The sequence below is a fragment of the Puma concolor genome, chromosome F2, assembly GCF_028749965.1.
Source record: "Puma concolor isolate L17-30 chromosome F2, mPumCon1.1.hap2, whole genome shotgun sequence".
NCBI lineage: Eukaryota > Metazoa > Chordata > Mammalia > Carnivora > Felidae > Puma > Puma concolor.
The window spans coordinates 38,235,409-38,258,813 of NC_141684.1; the positions used below are offsets into that span (position 1 = coordinate 38,235,409).

The 23,405-nt window shown below is 36.4% G+C and overlaps 1 protein-coding gene across 7 annotated transcripts in view; it reads right to left on the reverse strand.

The window, feature by feature from the left end:
- The window catches only part of VPS13B (vacuolar protein sorting 13 homolog B), an 822,593-nt gene that overhangs the window by 468,375 nt on the left and 330,813 nt on the right, over positions 1 to 23,405 (reverse strand). The gene's annotated exons all lie outside the window — the stretch shown is intronic.

Below are 23,405 nucleotides of genomic sequence, written 5' to 3' on the forward strand. Positions count from 1 at the left end.
TGATGAAAGATAGTTAAGCCTAAAACCCAAGAAGAAGCCCAAGAAAACCAAAATGTATAATTAAAACAAAATGTAATTTAAGACTACAATGAGATATCACCTCACGCTTGTCAGAATGACTAAAATCAACAACACAAGAAATAACAGGTGTTGGCAAGGATGTGGAGAAAGAGGAATCCTCTTGCACTACTGGTGGAAATGTAAACTGGTGCAGGCACTCTGGAAAACAGTATGGAAGTTCCTCAAAAAGTTAAAAATAGAAGTACCAGGCAACAGGGTGCCTGAGTGGCTCAGTCAGTTAAGAGTCTGACTTCAGCTCAAGTCATTATCTTGCAGTTGGTGAGATGCAGCCCCACATCAGGCTCTGTGCTGACAGCTTGGAGCCTGGAGCGTATTCAGATTCTGCATCTTCTCTCTCTCTCTGCCCCTCTTCTGCTCACTCTCTCTCTCTCTCTCTCTCTCTCTCTCTCTCTCTCAAAATTAAATAAACATTAAAAAAATTTTTTTGAATACAAGTACCCTACAATCCAGCAATTACACTAGGTATTTACCCTAAGAATACAAAAATACTAATTCGAAGGGATATATGCACCCTGATGCTATCTACAATAGCCAAATTACGGAAACAACCCAAGTGTCCATGGACTGATAAATGGATATAGAAGATGTGGTATATACATATATAATGCAATATTACTCAGCCATAAAAGGAATGAAATCTTACCATTTGCAATGACACAGGTGCAGCTAGAGAGCATTATGCTAAGGGAAACACATCAGAGAAAGACAAATACCATATGATTTCACTCACATAAGAAATTTAAGAAGCAAAACAAGCATAGGAAAAAAGAGAGAGAGAGAAAGAGAGAGAGAGAGAGAGAGAGAGAGAGAGAGAGAGAGAGAGAGAGAGAGACAAGCCAAGAAACAGACTCTTAACTATATAGAACAAACTGATGGCCACCAGAGGTGGGTGGGGGATGGGTGATATAAGTGATCAGGAATAAGGAGTGCACTTGTCATGAGCACCAGGTGTTGTATGGCAGTGTTGAAACACTAAAGTGTACACCTGAAACCAATATTACACTGTATGTTAGCTGGAAATTAAATAAAAACTTAAAAAAATGAAAATAAACACATTTAATTAAGCAAATTGGAAAGAAGTTGCCAACACTGAAGGGAAAAGAAGATTAAAAATATTCCAAACAACAAGAATGATCACCTGGGGAATAAAAACACAAACAAATTGGTGCCCCTGGGAGGCTCAGACAGTTAAGTATCTGACTTTGGCTCAGGTCATGATCTCACAGTTAGTGAGTTCGAACCCCATGTGGGGCTCTGTGCTGACAGCTAAGAGCCTGGAGCCTGCTTCGGATTTGTCTCCCTCTCTTTGCCCCTCCCTGGCTAACTCGTGCTTGCTCGCTCTCTCTCTCTCTTTCCTTCAAAAATACATAGACATTTAAAAAAGTTTTTTTAAACACAAATAAATTGACAACTTCTTAGCAAAACAATCTATGGTATTCATTATATGATTTTACCTCAAATTTACATATACATAACATGTATTCTTTTCTAGGTAGAAAGTGTTATATTTATAAGAATATAAAGGAAGAAAATTTAAAATTACATGTATTTTTTTAAAAAGAATGTATCATGGGGTGCCTGGGTGGCTCAGTCGGTTAAGCGTCCGACTTCAGCTCAGGTCATGATCTCACAGCTTGTGAGTTCGAGCCCCACATTGGGGTCTGTGCCAACAGCTCGGAGCCTGGAGCCGGCTTCGGATTCTGTGTCTCTCTCTCTCTCTGCTCCTCCTCTGCTCATGCTCTGTCTCTCTCTCCTTCCAAAATAAATAAACATTAAAAAAAAAGTAGTAAAAGAAAATTTAAAAAAAATTAAAAAATAAAAAGAATCTATCAGGATAATTTTTCTCTCCCTAATATTATGCACCTGAAGTACAAGGCACAAACTTTTTTTTTTTGAAATTATGAAAAGTATACCCCAACGCCCTATATAAAGCAGTTTATAAATTTAATACTATGCTAACTACAAAAGGTAAAAGTAAATTTAAAAACTGCAGACATTCTCCATATTGGGCAAGTTATTTAAAAATCTTTTCCTATGTATTGAAAAGTAAATGTGTTAAGTAAAATTTTTTAAAACTTTCTCAGTAAGTTAGAATTCCTTTTTAATCAAGATTTTAGAGAGAGGAGGAGGAAAACCAATGCAATAAATATTTTCATGTGAAAACTAATCTTGAAAGTTTTATTTTATTATAATGAAGAAGTTAAAAACTATTTCACCAACTAATGTTCATAAAAGTCATGTGATTACATTAAATCAGAGATAACTAAATGACACACAGGCTGGAACTATGGGAATGTTAAATGGGTGATAAAAGAGAATAATCTATCAATTTAGTTGAAATTATAGAGATAATGTTCTTTTAAATTTAAAAGGATATTTTCATATTAAACTCAATTTACAAGACAGAGCCTTTAAAAATAACACACAAGTTCTGACATGTAAGTGTGTAGACAACTAGTCTGATACTGAATTTACTTAGAACAGATCCCCCATAAATCATTAAATTTGGCAATATACTACTCTGTTTAATTTTAGCCTGGAAAACAACTAATGAGAAAAGTGTGCTTTATTTCTCTGCTCGTTGCCAAAATGGCTCATTTATCCACATTCCACTCCGGCTTCACAAATTAGTTAAACCAAGCCACCACCATCATTTTCAGTTACATCCTAAGCTGTAGAATGAGAATGAAATAAGAGTGAGAAACCAAAGGTGCACAGCATTTAAATATATATGCTTCTTATCACCTATAGAAACTATGTCAACCAATGAGATGACCCTGTAAAATATCAAGTTCTAAAAAGTGACAAGTACCCTGCATTTTATCTTAAACTAATGAATGAGACAAAAGACATACTCATCTTCATCTAAGTTTCAGTGGCTAAAACTCACTATTTTTCTATTACGCAGCTATAGTAAAGTACGGACTTTTTAGATTTGTGTAGTTCTTAAGAAATTAATAGCTACTCTTATTTTTAAGAATAATTTCAAGAATTTTGGCCTGTAAACAAAGAATCAAAAATATGGGTGGAGAATAAAAAGAAGATAAAGTAATCAGAGGCTAAGAAATGACAGAGCAGGGATGAGCCGCCAACTAGTGGCAAATTTATCCAAGGTAATTGTCAGGTTTAGTATAATGCAATAAGCCTTTTAGGTATGTGCATATGGTAGCTCATGTTACTTAATTAACAATTACCATGTCTTCCCATAGGATTCGGAAAATCACAGGAGAACTCTATCCATCGTAACAATAACAAGCCATGTAACCAACATATCAAAGCTTTTCAACCTTCATCAGACAGCAGAATTTGCAAAGAAACCTAATGAACAAAAATCATAAACGTGAAAGGCCCTTCGTAGGCAGGAAGGAATGAATGGTAGGTTTTATTCTTGGCATAGCAGTAGGAAGAAAAACAAGTTGTTAAGAAAAAGACAAAAGAACTTTCAACAAATGTTTAAACACAAGTATGGGGACTAGCATGACAATTTAGAATCCCTGAGAACTCTAGACACAAGAGGAGTGCCATTTCAACACACCTCCACCAAATACCCAGGAGAGTGGCAGGGGACTGGCCTGGAGAAATGAGGAAGACCCTTCTAACACACAGGCATGTGGAGGCTGATGATGTCTGAGCCCAAGGAGAAATGAAAGAAATCCCACAGTCATTCTCAACTTTTCAGTGAGCACCAAACAGGGCTATCTGTGACTGGAAGAAAGAAAGAGGGAATAAGACAGATCCCGCGATACAGACAAGTGAACAAGGCATCTTAGGTCTCAGTACAGGCAAAGAGAACTAAGAGAAAATCACAAACCATACTGAAATAAAGATTCCAATGCTATTCTCAAGAACTGTGAAGCCTATGGTGAACTTAATACAAATAAATCAAGAACCAGACCCAGCACAACTGCAGACTAGAAAGCAAAGAACATATAGCATTAAGAATATAGTCAATATTATCTAAGTAATGTTATATGGCAATAGACGGTAACTACACTAAACATGGTAAGCATTGCATAATGTATGCAATTGTTGAATCACTATGTTGTACACCTGTAACTAATATAACAATGTGCGTCAACTGGACTTCAGTAATAAAAATTTAAAAATAAAGTGAAAGAGAGGGAAAAAAAGAAAGCCAAAACTAGATCCAATTCAACTACACCTTTTACATGACAAAAGAAGAGGCATGTTCTTTTATGGGCATAAACGTTTTTCTGTCATACGTACTTTTATTATTCTTTTTACACACAACATTGAACATTCATTAGAAAAATTATGAAAACACATAATTCTTTTTTTTTTACCAAAAAAGAAAATAGTTATTAGCATAAGTTCAAAAGGTGCCAAAAATATTGGAATTATCAACAACTTTAAAACAACTCTGATAAATATGTTAAAGAATATAGTGAAAAAGGTAGACAGTGTGCATGAACTAAAGAGAAAGGAGGTGAAAAATTATTTGAATTTTTCAAAACTGATAAACAATACCAACTGACAGATTAAAAAAAATAAGAATTTTTAAAAGAATAATTAAAAAGAAATACAAAAAGAATTATTCTCAAAAAGAATAATTAAAAAGAAAAACAGATCTAGATGCATCACAATCAAACTGCAGGAAATCCAAAACAGAAAAAAATTTAAAATCACTCAGAAAAAAACCCCACATACGTATAAGGGAATCATGATAAGGACAACTCCTCAGAAATAATGGTGATGCAAAAATAATGGAATGGTATCTTTAAAGGGCTAAAACAAGAAAAGACAACCTAGATTGATATATCTGCTGAAAATATGCTTTAAAAATGAAGCCAAAACAAAACAAAAACACTTTGCCTCCCAAAGACTTGAGCTACTGGAAAATATGAGAAGTGCTTTAGAGTGAAAGGAACTTGTACAAGATGGAATTTCAATTATAGAAAAGGAATGAAAAACACCAGAAAGACTAAGTATGTTGGTAAACAAAAAGGACCTCTTAAAAAATATGCTATATACATACATATACATGTATATATGTACATATATATACATACACATACATATATATACACATATATATACTTACACATATATACGTACATATACATATGTATATATATCTTTAAATCTCTTTTAAAACACTTATGACTACTTAAAGTAGGAGTAACAACAATGCTATGGGGGGTTTGAATTGCACAAAGAACTAAAATATATGCCCACAGAACAGAAAGAACAGGATGGTGGTAACTGGAAGTAAAATAGTGTAACAATACATTTGTCTTATTTTCCAGTTTATTGTAGAGTCCATTACTGTCCTCTAAACTTACTAGTTTTACTGATAAGTCCAATTCATATCATATAAAAATACTTATTAAGCACTTATCTATGTCCATACGTACTTTCTTCTTTCCATCTATCCAAATTTTGTGCATCCTTTGATTCAAATTAGCCTTCACCATTCAGACTTTCTACCACCACTGATTTTACCATTCTTTAGCCAAGTATAACACTGAGAATATAGAGCTCATTTCAGCTAAGGATGGCAGGGAAGATTATGAGTATTTTAGGAAACTGCCTAATGTGTGAAATTGTGACACGTTTTATCGCTTTACAGCATTAAGGAGCCATTGTGTCCCTTAGTCATAAATTCAAAGTGAGTCAACTCATTGTGGTTTCATGTTTTTCTTCAGTCCAATTCAGGCACAGAGAAGGTGTAAGAATTGGATTTCATCAAGACTGTGTGTGTGTGTTTATTTTTCCTACTGTTGTTTTTCATTCTCTCCAGATCAAATGTTAATCAATTTTATCAGACATTAAGTTAATAATTGGTCTCCTTCTATCTGATTCATGTATCTTCTCAATTAGCAAAGAATGCACAAATGAAATTTTCATCTCAAACTTTGTCAGCAATTATTACTTTGTGATGTTTCAAAGTTTTCATGTGCAAGACATAAAAATCTAAAACCATAAAGATAATTAGAGACCACTATCACAATGAAAAGCTTAGAACTTCCAAATGATGAACTATAAACAAAATTGAAGGCAAAAATCAAACCACAAGAAAATACTAGAAAAATACATAACACAAATAATATTCATGATACAGGAAAACATCCTAAAATTTCAAAAAAAAAAAAAAATGCTATACAACCGAACAGAAAAAATAGGCCAAAAACATAAATAGACAAATCACAGAATAACTACAAGCAGCCTTCACTAATGCTCAACATCAATAACAGCAAAGAAATGCAAGGTAAAACTCCCCCCAAAAATAATTTTCCAATGACAGATTAACAAAACCTTTAGTGAATGAAATTCTATTACAGATAAGGCCATGGAAGATAAAGCACTTTCATGTATGCTTAAAAAAAAAAAAAAAAAGGAAATTGCCACAGGCATTTTGAAGGCCATTTTGCAATTTATTACCATCAAAATTTTAAATGTACATACTCACTGACCCAGCAATTTCAGCTTTTGGAATCCTACAGTAACACTTGTAAATATTCTTAAAAATACATGCACAAAGATGTTCATTTGTAATAGTCTCTACAATAATAAATATGTAAATGACATCAACATCTACAAAGTATGGTAATTTCTTTAATGGAACACCATTCAGATATTAAATTATGTGCTTACTTATATGTAAGTACACATACATATAATAACAAAAAATGGAAAATAGTATAAAGTGAAAAAAGCATTTTGCAAAAAATAGAAAAGGAAGGAAAACTTACAAATTCATTCTATGAGGCCAGCTTACCCTGATACACTGGAAAAACCAGATAAAGACACCACAGAAAAAGAGAACTACAGGCCAATTTCTCTGAAATTTCTCCAAAATCCTCAACAAAACACTAGCAAAATGAATCCAACAATACCTTAAAAAAATCATCCACCACAATCAAATGGGATTTATTCCTGGGGGACAAAGGTGGTTCAATATTTGCAAAGCAATCAATGTAATACATCACATCAATAAAAGACAGGACAAGAACCATATAAGATTATTTCAACAGATGCAGAAAAAGCAAGCAAAAAAGTACAACATCGATTCATGATAAAAACCTTCTTTAGAGGGAACATACTTCAACATAATAAAGGCCGTATATGGAAAACCCACAGATGGCATCATCCTCAATGGGGAAAAACTGAGAGCCTCTCCCCTAAGGTCAGAAACAAAACAAGGATGTCCACTCTCACCGCTTTTATTCTACATAGTACTGGAAGTCATAGCTACAGCAATCAGACAACAAAAAGAAATACAAAGCATCAAAATCAGCAAAGTAGAAGTCAAACTTTCACTACTTACAGATGACATGATACTATGTGTAGAAAACCCAAAAGAGTCCACCATAAAAACTACTAGAACTGATAAATGAATTCAATAAAGTCACAGGATACAAAATCAACATACAGGTATCTGTTGCATTCCTATACTAATAATGAAGCAGCAGAAAGTAAAATTAAGAAAATAATCCCATTTACAATTGCACCAAAAACAATAAACTACCTAGGAATCAACTTAACCAAAGAGGTGAAAGACCTGTACTCTGAAAGCTACACACACCAAACAAGGATGAAACTGAACACAAAGAAATGGAAAGACATTCCACGTTCATGGATTAGGAGAACAAATTTTGTCAAAATGTTCATACTGCCCAAGGCAATCTACACATTTAATGCAATCCCTATAAAAATACCAAAGCATTTTTCACAGAACAAGAATAATCCTGAAATTTGTATGGAACCACAAAAGACCCTGAAGAGCCAAAGCAATCTTCAAAGAGAAAAGCAAATCTGGAGGCATCACAATTCCTACTTTCAAGTTAGATTACAAAGCTGTAACAATAAAAACAGTATGGTAATGGCACAAAAAGATACATACACAAAAAGATCAATGGAACAGAATAGAAAATCCAGACATAAACCAAGAACTATATGGTCAAGTTAGTCTTTGACAAAACAGGAAAGAATATCCAATAGGAAAAAAGACAGTCTTTTTAACAAATGGTGTTAGGAAAACTGGAAACCAATATGCAAAAGAATGAAACTGGACCACTTTCTTACACCATACACAAAAATAAATTCAAAATGGAGTCAAAATCTAAATGTGAGACAAGAAACCATCAAAATCCTACAAGCAAGCACAGGCAGTAATTTCTCTGTTCCTGTAGGAACATTTTTCTAGATAGGTCTCCTGAAGCAAGGGAAATAAAAGCAAAAATAAACTATTGGGACTATGTCAAAATAAAAGAAAAAATCACATCAAAGGAAGCAATCAACAAAACTAAAAGGCAACCTTCAGAATGGAGAAGATATTTGCAAATGACATATCTGATAAAGAATTAGTATATAAAACCTATAGAGAACATATCAAGCTCAACACCCTCCAAAAAATAATAACTCAGTTAAAAAACAGGCAAAAGACATGAGCAGACATTTCTCCAAAGAAGACTTTCTGATGGCGAACACATAAAAAGATGTCCATTATCACTTATCATCAGGGAAATGCAAATCAAGGCTACAATGAGATATCACCTCACACCTGTCAGAATGGGTAAGACCAATAACACAAGAAACAACAGCTATTGGCAAAGACGTAGAGTGAAAGGAACCCTCATGCGCTGTTGGTGGGAATGCAAACTGTTGCAGTCATTCTGGAAAATAGTATGGAGGTTCCTCAAGTGGTCAAAAATAGAACCACCCTACAATCCAGCAACTGTACTACTACTTACCCAAAGAATACAAAACCACTAATTCAAAGGGATACATGTATCCCAATGTTTATAGAAGCATTATTTACAACAGCCAAGATATGCAAACAGCCCAAGCTTCCATCAGTTGATGAATGGAAAAAGATGCATGCATGCATCACACACACACACGTGTGCGGGCGCGCACGCACACACACACACACACACACACACACACACACACACACACACACACAGTGGAATATTACGGAGCCATAAAAAAGAATGAAATATTGCTGTTTGCAATGATACAGATGGAGCTAGACTGTATAATGCTGAAGTGAAATAAGTGAGCCAGAGAAAAACAAATACCATATGATTTCATTCACATGTGGAATTTAGGAAACAAAACGAAGGTACAAAGGGCAAAAGGGAGAGCAAAAACAAGAAACAGACTCTTAACTATAAAAGACAAACTGATGGTTACCAGAGGGGAAGTGGGTGGGGGAAATAAGTGATGGGGATTAAGGAGTTCACTTGTTGTGATGAGCACCAAGTGATTAAAATAAAAGCTTAAAAAATAAAATAGGGGGACTAGATGACTCAGTCAGTTAAGCATCCAACTCTCGATTTTGGCTCAGGTCATGATCTCATGGTTCGTGAGATCAAACTCTGTGCTGACAGCCTGGAGCCTGTTTGGGATTCTTTCCCTCCCTCTTTCTCTGCTCCTCCCCAGCTCACAAGAACACACACAGTCTCTCTCACTCTCTCTCTCAAAATAAATAAATAACCATTTTTTAAAAATAAAGTGAAAAAACAGGTATACTGCACAGAAATTTCAGGTATTAAACATATGTATATGTATGATTAAACAAAATATATAATAGACATGCTTACTGAAACATAAAATAGTAGTATCTCTGAATGTATGGGGGACAATACACAAGTAGTATACTCTGGAAATGACAGGCAATTCTAGGAACCATGCTATATACAAATAAAGGTAAAAGAAACTATCACTTCACGATTTAGTAATAATTATTTATATTCTAAAACCCAGAAACTACACCAGCATTATTCCTGACCATTTTTGAATTTCAATGAAAGCTTTGGTTCATATAAGAAACAGAAGCCTAATTTGATTCACCACAAGTAAAAAACCATTTAGAAAATTACCAGATGTCATAAAAGTCTCTTATTTATCCACAATTTGTCAATATTCTTTATTCAGGATTTTCATTATTCAAAATCTCCATCACAGTGATCCCACACCAATCAATTTGAACAAATCTACAATCCTATAACAATAACTTTTCAAACCAATTCTTCACTTTAAACTGTCTTAGAAGACAATATAATCAAACTATACATTATAAACCAAGATATAACTATAAAACTACTCAATTCACTTATTACCTCAATAAAGTATTTTCTGCTGTCCAATATTATGAATAGTTTTATCAATTCACTATTTCTTCATCTCTTTTATAAATGGACGCAAACCTCCATCATATATCTTAATTGTATTAGCGTACAGTAAATAACTTGAGGCTATGAGCATTGTAAAGACAGTATAAACAAGGCAGGACATGAATAGACACTCCTCTAAAGAAGACATCCAGATGGCCAACAGGCACATGAAAAGATGTTCAACGTCACTCATCATCAGGGAAATATAGTCAGAGTGGCTAAAATGAACAAATCAGGAAACTACAGATGCTGGAGAGGATGTGGAGAAATAGGAACCCTCTTGCACTGTTGGTGGGAATGCACATTGGTGCAGCTGCTCTGGAAAACAGTGTGGGGGTTCCTCAAAAAATTAAAAATACATCTACCCTATGACCCAGCAATAGCACTGCTAGGAATTTACCCAAGGGATACAGGAGTGTTGATGCATAGGGGCACTTGTACCCCAATGTTTATAGCAGCACTTTCAACAATAGCCAAACTATGGAAAGAGCCCTAATGTCCTTCAACTGATGAATGGATAAAGAAGTTTTGGTTTAGATATACAATGGAATACTACTTGGCAATGAGAAAGAATTAAATACGGCCTTTTGTAGCAACGTGGATGGAACTGGAGAGTATTATGCTAAGTGAAATAAGTCATACAGAGAAAGACAGACAACCATATGTTTTTACTCTTATGTGGATCTTCAGAAACTTAACAGAAGACCATGGGGGAGGGGAAGGGGGAAAAAAAGTTACAGAGAGGGAGGGAGGCAAACCATAAGAGACTCCTAAAAACTGAGAATAAACTGAGGGTTGATGGGGGGCAGGAGGGAGGAGAAAGGGGGTGATGGGCATTGAGGAGGGCACCTATTGGGATGAGCACTGGGTGATGTATGGATACCAATTTGACAATAAATTTCATATTAATAAAAAAAACAGTATAGAAGAGAGAGGGAAGATGGCGGCATAGGAGGACGCTGGGCTCACCGCGCGTCCTGCTGATCACTTAGATTACACCTACACCTGCCTAAATAACCCAGAAAACCACCAGAGGATTAGCAGAACGGAGTCGCCGGAGCCAAGCGCAGACAAGAGGCCCACGGAAGAGGGTAGGAAGGGTGGCGAGGCGGTGCGCGCTCCACGGACTGGCGGGAGGGAGCCGGGGCGGAGGGGCGGCTCGCCGGCCAAGCAGAGCCCCCGACTCTGGCTTGCAAAAAGCGGAGGGGCCTGACGGACTGTGTTCCGACAGCAAGCGCGACTTAGCGTCTGGGAGGTCATAAGTTAACAGCTCTGCTCGGAAAGCGGGAAGGCTGGAGGACCAAGGGAAGGAGAGCTGCTGAGCCCCCGGACAACAGAGCTCAGTTTGGTGGGGAACAAAGGCGCTCGCCAGCGCCATCTCCCCCGCCCATCCCCCAGCCAAAATCCCAAAGAGAACCAGTTCCTGCCAGGGAACTTGCTCGCCCCGCCCAAACACCCAACTCTGCCCTTCTGCGGAGCCAAACCTCCGGCAGCGGATCTGACTCCCTCCTGCTGCCACAGGGCCCCTCCTGAAGTGGATCACCTAAGGAGAAGCAAGCTAAGCCTGCCCCTCCTGCCCCTGTGCACCTTGCCTACCCACCCCAGCTAAGACGCCAGATCCCCAGCATCACAAGCCTGGCAGTGTGCAAGTAGCCCAGACGGGCCACGCCACCCCACAGTGAATCCCGCCCCTAGGAGAGGGGAAGAGAAGGCACGCACCAGTCTGACTGTGGCCCCAGCGGAGGGCGGGGGGGCAGACATCAGGTCTGACTGCGGCTCCGCCCACCAACTCCAGTTATACACCACAGCACAGGGGAAGTGCCCTGCAGGTCCTCACCACGCCAGGGACTATCCAAAATGACCAAGCGGAAGAATTCCCCTCAGAAGAATCTCCAGGAAATAACAACAGCTAATGAGCTGATCAAAAAGGATTTAAATAATATACCAGAAAGTGAATTTAGAATAATAGTCATAAAATTAATCGCTGGTCTTGAAAACAGTATAGCTGACAGCAGAGAATCTCTTGCTACAGAGATCAAGGGACTAAGGAACGTCACGAGGAGCTGAAAAACGCTTTAAACGAAATGCATAACAAAATGGAAACCACCACGGCTCGGATTGAAGAGGCAGAGGAGAGAATAGGTGAACTAGAAGATAAAGTTATGGAAAAAGAGGAAGCTGAGAAAAAGAGAGATAAAAAAATCCAGGAGTATGAGGGGAAAATTAGAGAACTAAGTGATACACTAAAAAGAAATAATATACGCATAATTGGTATCCCAGAGGAGGAAGAGAGAGGGAAAGGTGCTGAAGGGGTACTTGAAGAAATCATAGCTGAGAACTTCCCTGAACTGGGGAAGGAAAAAGGCATTGAAATCCAAGAGGCACAGAGAACTCCCTTCAGACGTAACTTGAATCGATCTTCTGCACAACATATCATAGTGAAACTGGCAAAATACAAGGATAAAGAGAAAATTCTGAAAGCAGCAAGGGGTAAACGTGCCCTCACATATAAAGGGAGACCTATAAGACTCGTGACTGATCTCTCTTTTGAAACTTGGCAGGCCAGAAAGAATTGGCACGAGATTTTCAGTGTGCTAGACAGAAAAAATATGCAGCCGAGAATCCTTTATCCAGCAAGTCTGTCATTTAGAATAGAAGGAGAGATAAAGGTCTTCCCAAACAAACAAAAACTGAAGGAATTTGTCACCACTAAACCAGCCCTACAAGAGATCCTAAGGGGGACCCTGTGAGACAAAGTACCAGAGACATCACTACAAGCATAAAACATACAGACATCACAATGACTCTAAACCCATATCTTTCTATAATAACACTGAATGTAAATGGATTAAATGCACCAACCAAAAGACTTAGGGTATCAGAATGGATAAAAAAACAAGACCCATCTATTTGCTGTCTACAAGAGACTCATTTTAGACCTGAGGACACCTTTAGATTGAGAGTGAGGGGATGGAGAACTATTTATCACGCTACTGGAAGCCAAAAGAAAGCTGAAGTAGCCATCCTTATATCAGACAAACTAGACTTTAAATTAAAGGCTGTAACAAGAGATGAAGAAGGACATTATATAATAGTGACAGGGTCTATCCATCAGGAAGAGCTAACAATTATAAATGTCTATGCGCCGAATACCGGAGCCCCCAAATATATAAAACAACTACTCATAAACATAAGCAACCTTATTGATAAGAATGTGGTAATTGCAGGGGACTTTAACACCCCACTTACAGAAATGCATAGATCATCTAGACACACAGTCAATAAAGAAACAAGGGCCCTGAATGAGACATTGGATCAGATGGACTTGACAGATATATTTAGAACTCTGCATCCCAAAGCAACAGAATATACTTTCTTCTCGAGTGCACATGGAACATTCTCCAAGATAGATCATATACTGGGTCACAAAACAGCCCTTCATAAGTTTACAAGAATTGAAATCATACCATGCATACTTTCAGACCACAATGCTATGAAGCTTGAAATCAACCACAGAAAAAAGTCTGGAAAACCTCCAAAAGCATGGAGGTTAAAGAACACCCTACTAACGAATGAGTGGGTCAACCAGGCAATTCGAGAAGAAATTTAAAAATATATGAAAACAAACGAAAATGAAAATACAACAATCCAAACGCTTTGGGACGCAGCGAAGGCAGTCCTGAGAGGAAACTACATTGCAATCCAGGCCTATCTCAAGAAACAAGAAAAATCCCAAATACAAAATCTAACAGCACACCTAAAGGAAATAGAAGCAGAACAGCAAAGGCAGCCTAAACCCAGCAGAAGAAGAGAAATAATAAAGATCTGAGCAGAAATAAACAATATAGAATCTAAAAAAACTGTAGAGCAGATCAACAAAACCAAGAGTTGGTTTTTTGAAAAAATAAACAAAATTGACAAACCTCTAGCCAGGCTTCTCAAAAAGAAAAGGGAGATGACCCAAATAGATAAAATCATGAATGAAAATGGAATTATTACAACCAATCCCTCAGAGATACGAACAATTATCAGGGAATACTATGAAAAATTATATGCCAACAAATTGGACAACCTGGAAGAAATGGACAAATTCCTGAACACCCACACTCTTCCAAAACTCAATCAGGAGGAAACAGAAAGCTTGAACAGACCCATAACCAGCGAAGAAATTGAATCGGTTATCAAAAATCTCCCAACAAATAAGAGTCCAGGACCAGATGGCTTCCCAGGGGAGTTCTACCAGACGTTTAAAGCAGAGATAATACCTACCCTTCTCAAGCTATTCCAAGAAATAGAAAGGGAAGGAAAACTTCCAGACTCATTCTATGAAGCCAGTATTACTTTGATTCCTAAACCAGACAGAGACCCAGTAAAAAAAGAGAACTACCGGCCAATATCCCTGATGAATATGGATGCAAAAATTCTCAATAAGATACTAGCAAATCGAATTCAACGGCATATAAAAAGAATTATTCACCATGATCAAGTGGGATTCATTCCTGGGATGCAGGGCTGGTTCAACATTCGCAAATCAATCAACGTGATACTTATCATTAACAAAAAAAAAGAGAAGAACCATATGATCCTGTCAATCGATGCAGAAAAGGCCTTTGACAAAATCCAGCACCCTTTCTTAATAAAAACCCTTGAGAAAGTCGGGATAGAAGGAACATACTTAAAGATCATAAAAGCCATTTATGAAAAGCCCACAGTTAACATCATCCTTAACGGGGAAAAACTGAGAGCTTTTTCCCTGAGATCAGGAACACGACAGGGATGCCCACTCTCACCGCTGTTGTTTAACATAGTGCTGGAACTTCTAGCATCAGCAATCGGATAACAGAAGGAAATCAAAGGCATCAAAATTGGCAAAGATGAAGTCAAGCTTTCGCTTTTTACAGATGACATGATATTATACATGGAAAATCCGATAGACTCCACCAAAAGTCTGCTAGAACTGATACATGAATTCAGCAAAGTTGCAGCATACAAAATCAATGTACAGAAATCAGTTGCATTCTTATACACTAACAATGAAGCAACAGAAAGACAAATAAAGAAACTGACCCCATTCACAATTGCACCAAGAAGCATAAAATACCTAGGAATAAATCTAACCAAAGATGTAAAGGATCTGTATGCTGAAAACTATAGAAAGCTTATGAAGGTAATTGAAGAAGATTTAAAGAAATGGAAAGACATTCCCTGCTCATGGATTGGAAGAATAAATATTGTCAAAATGTCAATACTACCCAAAGCTATCTACACATTCAATGCAATCCCAATCAAAATTGCACCAGCATTCTTCTCGAAACTAGAACAAGCAATCCTAAAATTCATATGGAACCACAAAAGGCCCCGAATAGCCAAAGTAATTTTGAAGAAGAAGACCAAAGCAGGAGGCATCACAATCCCAGACTTTAGCCTCTACTACAAAGCTGTCATCATCAAGACAGCATGGTATTGGCACAAGAACAGACACATAGACCAATGGAATAGAATAGAAACCCCAGAACTAGACCCACAAACGTATGGCCAACTCATCTTTGACAAAGCAGGAAAAAACATCCAATGGAAAAAAGACAGTCTCTTTAACAAATGGTGCTGGGAGAACTGGACAGCAACATGCAGAAGGTTGAAACTAGACCACTTTCTCACACCATTCACAAAAATAAACTCAAAATGGATAAAGGACCTGAATGTGAGACAGGAAACCATCAAAACCTTAGAGGAGAAAGCAGGAAAAGACCTCTCTGACCTCAGCCGTAGCAATCTCTTACTCGACACATCCCCAAAGGCAAGGGAATTGAAAGCAAAAGTGAATTACTGGGACCTTATGAAGATAAAAAGCTTCTGCACAGCAAAGGAAACAACCAACAAAACTAAAAGGCAACCAACGGAATGGGAAAAGATATTTGCAAATGACATATCGGACAAAGGGCTAGTATCCAAAATCTATAAAGAGCTCACCAAACTCCACACCCAAAAAGCAAATAACCCAGTGAAGAAATGGGCAGAAAACATGAATAGACACTTCTCTAAAGAAGACATCCGGATGGCCAACAGGCACATGAAAAGATGTTCAGCGTCACTCCTTATCAGGGAAATACAAATCAAAACCACACTCAGGTATCACCTCACGCCAGTCAGAGTAGCCAAAATGAACAAATCAGGAGACTATAGATGCTGGAGAGGATGTGGAGAAACGGGAACCCTCTTGCACTGTTGGTGGGAATGCAAATTGGTGCAGCCGCTCTGGAAAGCAGTGTGGAGGTTCCTCAGAAAATTAAAAATAGACCTACCCTATGACCCAGCAATAGCACTGCTAGGAATTTATCCAAGGGACACAGGAGTACTGATGCATAGGGGCACTTGGACCCCAATGTTCATAGCAGCCCTCTCAACAATAGCCAAATTATGGAAAGAGCCTAAATGTCCATCAAATGATGAATGAGTAAAGAAATTGTGGTTTATATACACAATGGAATACTACATGGCAATGAGAAAAAATGAAATATGGCCTTTTGTATCAACGTGGATGGAACTGGAGAGTGTGATGCTAAGTGAAATAAGCCATACAGAGAAAGACAGATACCATATGGTTTCACTCTTATGTGGATCCTGAGAAACTTAACAGGAACCCATGGGGGAGGGGAAGGGAAAAAAAAAAAAAAAAAGCGGTTAGAGTGGGAGAGAGCCAAAGCATAAGAGACTGTTGAGAACTGAGAATAAACTAAGGGTTGATGGGGGGTGGGAGGGAGGGGAGGGTGGGTGATAGGTATTGAGGAGGGCACCTTTTGGGATGAGCACTGGGTGTTGTATGGAAACCAATTTGAAAATAAATTTCATATATAATTAAAAAAAAAAAGACAGTATAAACAACATGATACAATTATCTTAATTAATGATGCATAAAATATGAATTGATGTATAATAACTTGGAATAAAAGAGTATTAGTTTGGTTTCATAATTTAAAGCCAATACAGGTCATCTCTGATCATGCTTAATTCTAAATGCTGAATATATATTATACTGATTTAGCATTTTAATTTTGCTGATTATATAAAGTTATCGATATCTGGTTTAAATGTTAAACACACAGAATGAAGGACCATATTCTTGTATTTTTTGGTATAGATTCTAGCAAGAAGCTTAATAAATGTTTGTTGTTATGATTCTTAAAACAAATTGGAAGAAGAATCTTGAGTCATCCACATTAGATGGCGTCTGTCATTTTTAAATTCCATGTACTAGTAAAGGTTGGAAAGGACTCTTGAAATCATGATAGTACTCAACAGACTAGCTATGAAAACAAAATGTACATTTTGATTTAATTATCAAATCCACAAATACTAAAATTTTTATTAATAATAATAAATCTTAACTTAGAAATTAAAAGCAATGCTTTATTGATCAAGACCAGATAAGCATGTATTTTCTGGTACTTAACAACATTACTTCTCATTTCATCTAAAAATCTCATCACATAAATCACACAATAAATTTCTAGTTGTTCTAAGTCCAAGATACGCCCTCCATTCCAGCAGTCATCCTTTTCCAGCCAAGCTATTTTTCCAATTCCTCAAAAACTCAAGCTGCTTTTTAAATACAAGAACCTTGGGATCACCAAGTCCCAACAATAAAGCAAAACATTTTTAGTAAATTATTTTCCTGTATATATCAAAACCAACCAAATAAAAACTCCCAGTATTTGTTTTCACAAAGTAACCTGAGACTAAAATGATTGTTCCCCTAATTTGGCTTGTTTTGGTGTGTGAGGCAAAGACCTGATGGCTGAGGCAAAAAAATAAATAAATCTGCATGTTTAACTTAGCCTACTTACTATTCTCCAAAAAATACTTCTAGAGCACTTGATGGTTACTTAGAATCTTATTCTACTTACATCACACATAACACCATAAAGAATAGCAAGTCTCTGAAACATGCCAATACTTTATTCTACCTGACCATAATTCCAGTTTTTACATCTGTAACACAGGCATAAAAACACTTTTAAGATACATGTAAATTTAAAGAGCAGGGAACAGTAAGCCTTATACAGAGTTCTTAAGGTTACAAACCTTACCTAGTTGTGAGGATTAGTAACAAAATTAGAGTTCTGGTTTCTGAACAGCATTCCAGTATTAAATCAAATCTATCCCTGCAACTATTAAAAGGATATATAGAAGTCATTACCATTTAGGTATTCTAAATTGGATTAGAGTCTTCTGAAACATCAAAGATTAATATGGAACAAGTATAAAAATATAGAATAGAAGGAAAATTAATGAATTACTGCTATAGCTATTAAAACCAATCACAATTTGGGGCGACTGGGTGGCTCAGTCGGTTAAGCCTCTGACTTCAGCTCAGGTCACGATCTCACGGTCTGTGAGTTCGAGCCCCGCGTCGGGCTCTGGGCTGATGGCTCAGAGCCTGGAGCCTGCTTCCAATTCTGTGTCTCCCTCTCTCTCTGCCCTCCCCCGTTCATGCTCTGTCTCTCTCTGTCTCAAAAATAAATAAATTATAAAAAAAAAAAAAAAAAAACAATCACAATTATAAAGCACATTAATTTCAGGCTACCTTATTATTTTGAAACACAAGAAATGAGCAAAAATTGGTCAAATAAATTTAATTCAAAAACTTCTAGACATACAATAAAAGGTTAAATCCAAATAGTAGCAAGAATATGGTATAATTGATAGTTCAGGCTTCAGTCGACAAATTAGGATATATTTCTGTAAAATTTTTTAAATAAAGTATTTTGGAACACAGCCATGCCCATTTATTTACATATTGTCTTGGGCTGCTTTTGTACTAAAACAGGAGAAGTAGCTCCTAGAGACGTTACATGGCCTACAAGCCTAAAACATGTGCTATCTGGCCCCTTAAGAAAAAGTTTCCCAACCCCTGGTAACATATTGTTGGTAGTAGTTTATAGTTTTGCATATGAATTTAGTAATAAAAACTTAATACCTTTTAACTAATAAATTCCATTTCTAGAAATCTATGCTAAGGAAATACAAAAATTGGTTAATATTGAGAATTTCATATATATTTATAATAGAAAATATTTGAAACAATCTAAATCTCCAAAAATAACGAATGGTAAAGCAAAGTGTGATGTATTCAAGTGACAAAATAGTACACAGCATTAATCTTTAAAATAATAGTTATAAACCCTGTGATAATGGAAACATTCTTATAGCATATAGAAAATTTAAAGGCAATTCAATAAAAGGTAAAATAAATTGGGATAAAACTAGAAGAATATATGTAAAAATATTTAAATGGCTTGTGGCTGGGTGATGGGTCAATTTTTCTTGTGCTTTCTAGATTTCTTTTAACCTTCTATTCCACTTTGTGAAGATTTAATTATTTTTAAAACAACAACTTAAAATCATATCTAAAAAGCTACAGATTTCAAGTGTTTAGGTGATAAAGCAGATTTTGTTATTTCTCTGCAGAAAACTGCCTTCCCAACCCCCTCTGCATTAAACATAAACGACAACAAGCCACGTCTAATCTCTCACCTATGCAATCTCATCTCTGGCACTGTCCCCATGGTGAGTATATGCCAGCTGCTCTTGAACAAAACACATTGTTTACAGTCCCTCAGTAACCTTTCTGTTAACACTATGGAGGCCTCTCCAAGAACAACCTATCAAATTAGGTTTTCCCAGGCTATTATTCATCACAGTTTTCACTGTTTCTTACTATTTAACATTTATGACCATGTAAGTTTTTGTTTACTCATTATCTACCTTCTCAGATGGAATGTAATCTCATGAGATCAGAGACCATCTCTACTGTTGACATACATCCAATGCCAAGCACCATGTCTGGCACATAGAAAATACTGAATTTAATGAATGAATATACGGCACATTATCACATTTATCTTTAATCTTTCAGGCACTTATTATAAAATATAACTTAACTTCACCCAGAAGCAAATATTTGAAAATATACTTCAAACTATACTCCAAATACTATTCAATGTAAGACACAGTTGGATTACTGATAACAAACAGATCTGTCTTCTGGCCTGGTTCCAATATTCCAATGTGGCATGATTTTTGTGATTATATAAATCATATAAGATAGTTGGAGATATTTTATAGTCAACAGAGTAGAAAGAAGAAAAAAATTTTAATCAGTATTAACATTTTGGTGTAGATGAGACATCTAATATTTGAGGATTTAAACCCCAGCTGTTTCAAGATATCTACACTGTAGTCACATAAAGCTGGTAGCCAAGAAAAAGTAAAGCCTCTAAAATCATAACTGGCATCACATTCTATATATATTTTCTAATATGTTATAACAAGTCTTTTCCTATGTCCATTTTAATAGATAGCTATTATATTTTAATCTCTACCACCTTAGATAACTTCTAATTCTCCACGTGAGCCCAAACTGACTTTTATTCCAGCAGTTCCAGTGGTGACCAGCCCTACATGGGTTCTTACCAACTCCATACAAGGTAAACTGACAGAATCTAGACTTGTGCCCATCCCTTACCTCTGGACTACCTCTCCCAACACCCTGGCTGACATCTAAGATTTGGAATGTGGTACCTCCTCACTCCATCCCCACAAATACATGCACCAGCTGGGAGAGCAACAAAGATAGTACCCTGAGGAGTAGAACCTTTATCAGTGGAATATGGCAGCCTGGAAAAAGTCTTTTCCAGAAAGAACTGTCCTGGAAAGTAGTATAGACAACTACATAATTCCCATGTAGTTCTCCCTCCTTTCCTGATTTATAACCTTAATCCGGGGACTATGATCCCCAATAATAGAAGCACATTAGCCTTTCTCTAAAGCTTTGCTTTTTGAGGAATTCAAGACACTATTCTTTTTGTTGTTTCTGCCAAAAGTTCTCCTGGGGGAATCACATGCTCTCCTCTGAAATCACATATATTTTAGGGAGATTATCATTCAAGGTGTTCTATATTTCCCTGCCTGAAGAATATGCATGTGACTGAAACCAGGTATCTTAAGCTGATCTTAATTTGCCTATTTAAATCAATGACTATTTAATTTTACTACGTGTATATAATTTAACATAACCCCCTCTCGCCAACCCTCCCTCCCTTTCTTCCATTCTTTAGCTACCATTTACAGAGCTAATATGTACAACAGATTGTGCAAGGTTCTCAAAGTGCAAAGATAAGTAGAAAAAACAGCATTCTCAAGATGTCCAGTAGTCTTGTGAAGATGGGGTGGGAAAGGAGGAAAATAACAAACAATTACAAAAGGGCGGGAAACTAACAATTTTAGAACTGTGTGAAAAATAAGAATACATGCTTCAGAATAAGAGGAAACGCTACACAGGACAAGTGATTTAAGAGTAGAGTTCTAAAGAAATAGGATCCTGCCAACTGGACAATAAGCAAAAAAGGACATTTGGGGAACAGAGATGAACTTGTTAAAAACATGGATTAAAAATATTTAAGAATATCCAAGTAGCTTTAAAAAGTTGGAACTAAGGAAACGTAGAACATATGAGCAGGTCATGAAAGCCCATTTAAGGAGATCATGTTTTAATTCTGAGGGTGTTAAGTAACACTGCCTACTTTCAAAGCTGGAGGAAATGAAATCTCAAATGTGCATTTCAGAAACATCAAAATGAATGGAGCATGGACTATGAGGGGTCAGAGGCAAAATGGGTAAACAACATTATTTGCAAACTACTTTTACAATTAATCACAAATTCAGGACAGAAGCCACAAAGGCATAACCTGAGACCGTAAAAGTCAAATACAAATACCTTATTTGAGAGGTAAAATAGTATGTTATAACTAAACAGATATAAGTTATTGATAAGAATCACCAGAGTCAAAGAATACTCGTATAATTATTGATGAAATGGACTAAAATAAGAAATGGGCTTGAAGGAAAGGATGAAGACAGCAATTGGGAAGTAGGAAACATGGGATGTCTATGGGACACCAAGGTAAAGATATTTATTAGTAGTCAAAATATAGAGGCTAGTATGTTTTTGTGGACTCCTGGGGTTAGAACTATAATTGAGTTACAGTAAAGGAAGGAGCTTATATTAATCAAATTATACCCATAATGTAAAATAAAAACAGACATGAATTTCAGTATGATACAATATGACAATGACAGTAATACGTGCACATATAAATATAGCTAAAACTATGGCCAGAGAAAGAATAACTTAGAGACAATGTTCATCAAGGAAATGAGATGGTTATGAACAGAACATCAAAAGAAGGAGAAATGTAAAAAAAGAAATTAAAGAATGGTCAGAAGGATAGAATCAGGACACAAAACGATCAAGATTTCTTTTTCTTCAGTACTTTCAAGAGAATGGCCCAAAGCACCAAATACTGATCAAATCAAGCTTTTAAAATCATTTGGTTTTATGTATATAACAACAGTCTTCTTACTAAGGTTTTATTTCTGTCGGTTCTCTTTCTTCTAAATTTGTTTCACTGCTCTCAGGTAAACTCTTATGAACAGTGGCAAATGCCAACACTAAGGTTCGGGAGTATAACCTTCTCACTTGAGAACACAATGGTAGTTTCTCTTTCCCAGTAATTTCAATACAAGTCTTATATATAAATCTCCTTAGACTGGGTTGGTTCTTATGATCATAACCACACCAATCATGTCAAATCAGAAACAACATAGGTGTGTGAAGTACCTAGTCCTGTGAAATCAATCCCACTTGAGTCATAGCTTAGAGCTATTATCAGATAAGAGGAAAACGGAAGCTGAACAGGCCAAAACAAATGTCATACTTCACACCTAGGAGTCAGTCACTGGTCATGATATTATGAGTTTCTAAATATGATCAAATTTTAGCTTAATATAATTTCCAGTTTCAGTGTTGCAAGAATAGTACAAGAAACTCCACAATATCTTTCAACCAAATTTACCAACTGTCTGAATTTGGATCCTATTTCTTTACACATACAGACATAGGTGTGTGTGTGCACGTGCACACGCGTGCACGTGTGTACACACACGCACAGAATCTTTTACTGATCTGTTTGAGAGTACAATGAATGTGTGTTGCCCATTTACCTCTGAATAGGTTGGTGTGTATTACTAATAATAAGGACATGCTCTTACATAAATGTAGTTTTGAACAAATGTGAGTTTTATGTCTTTCCTAATATTCAAAGCTCCTTAATTAAAAAGAAA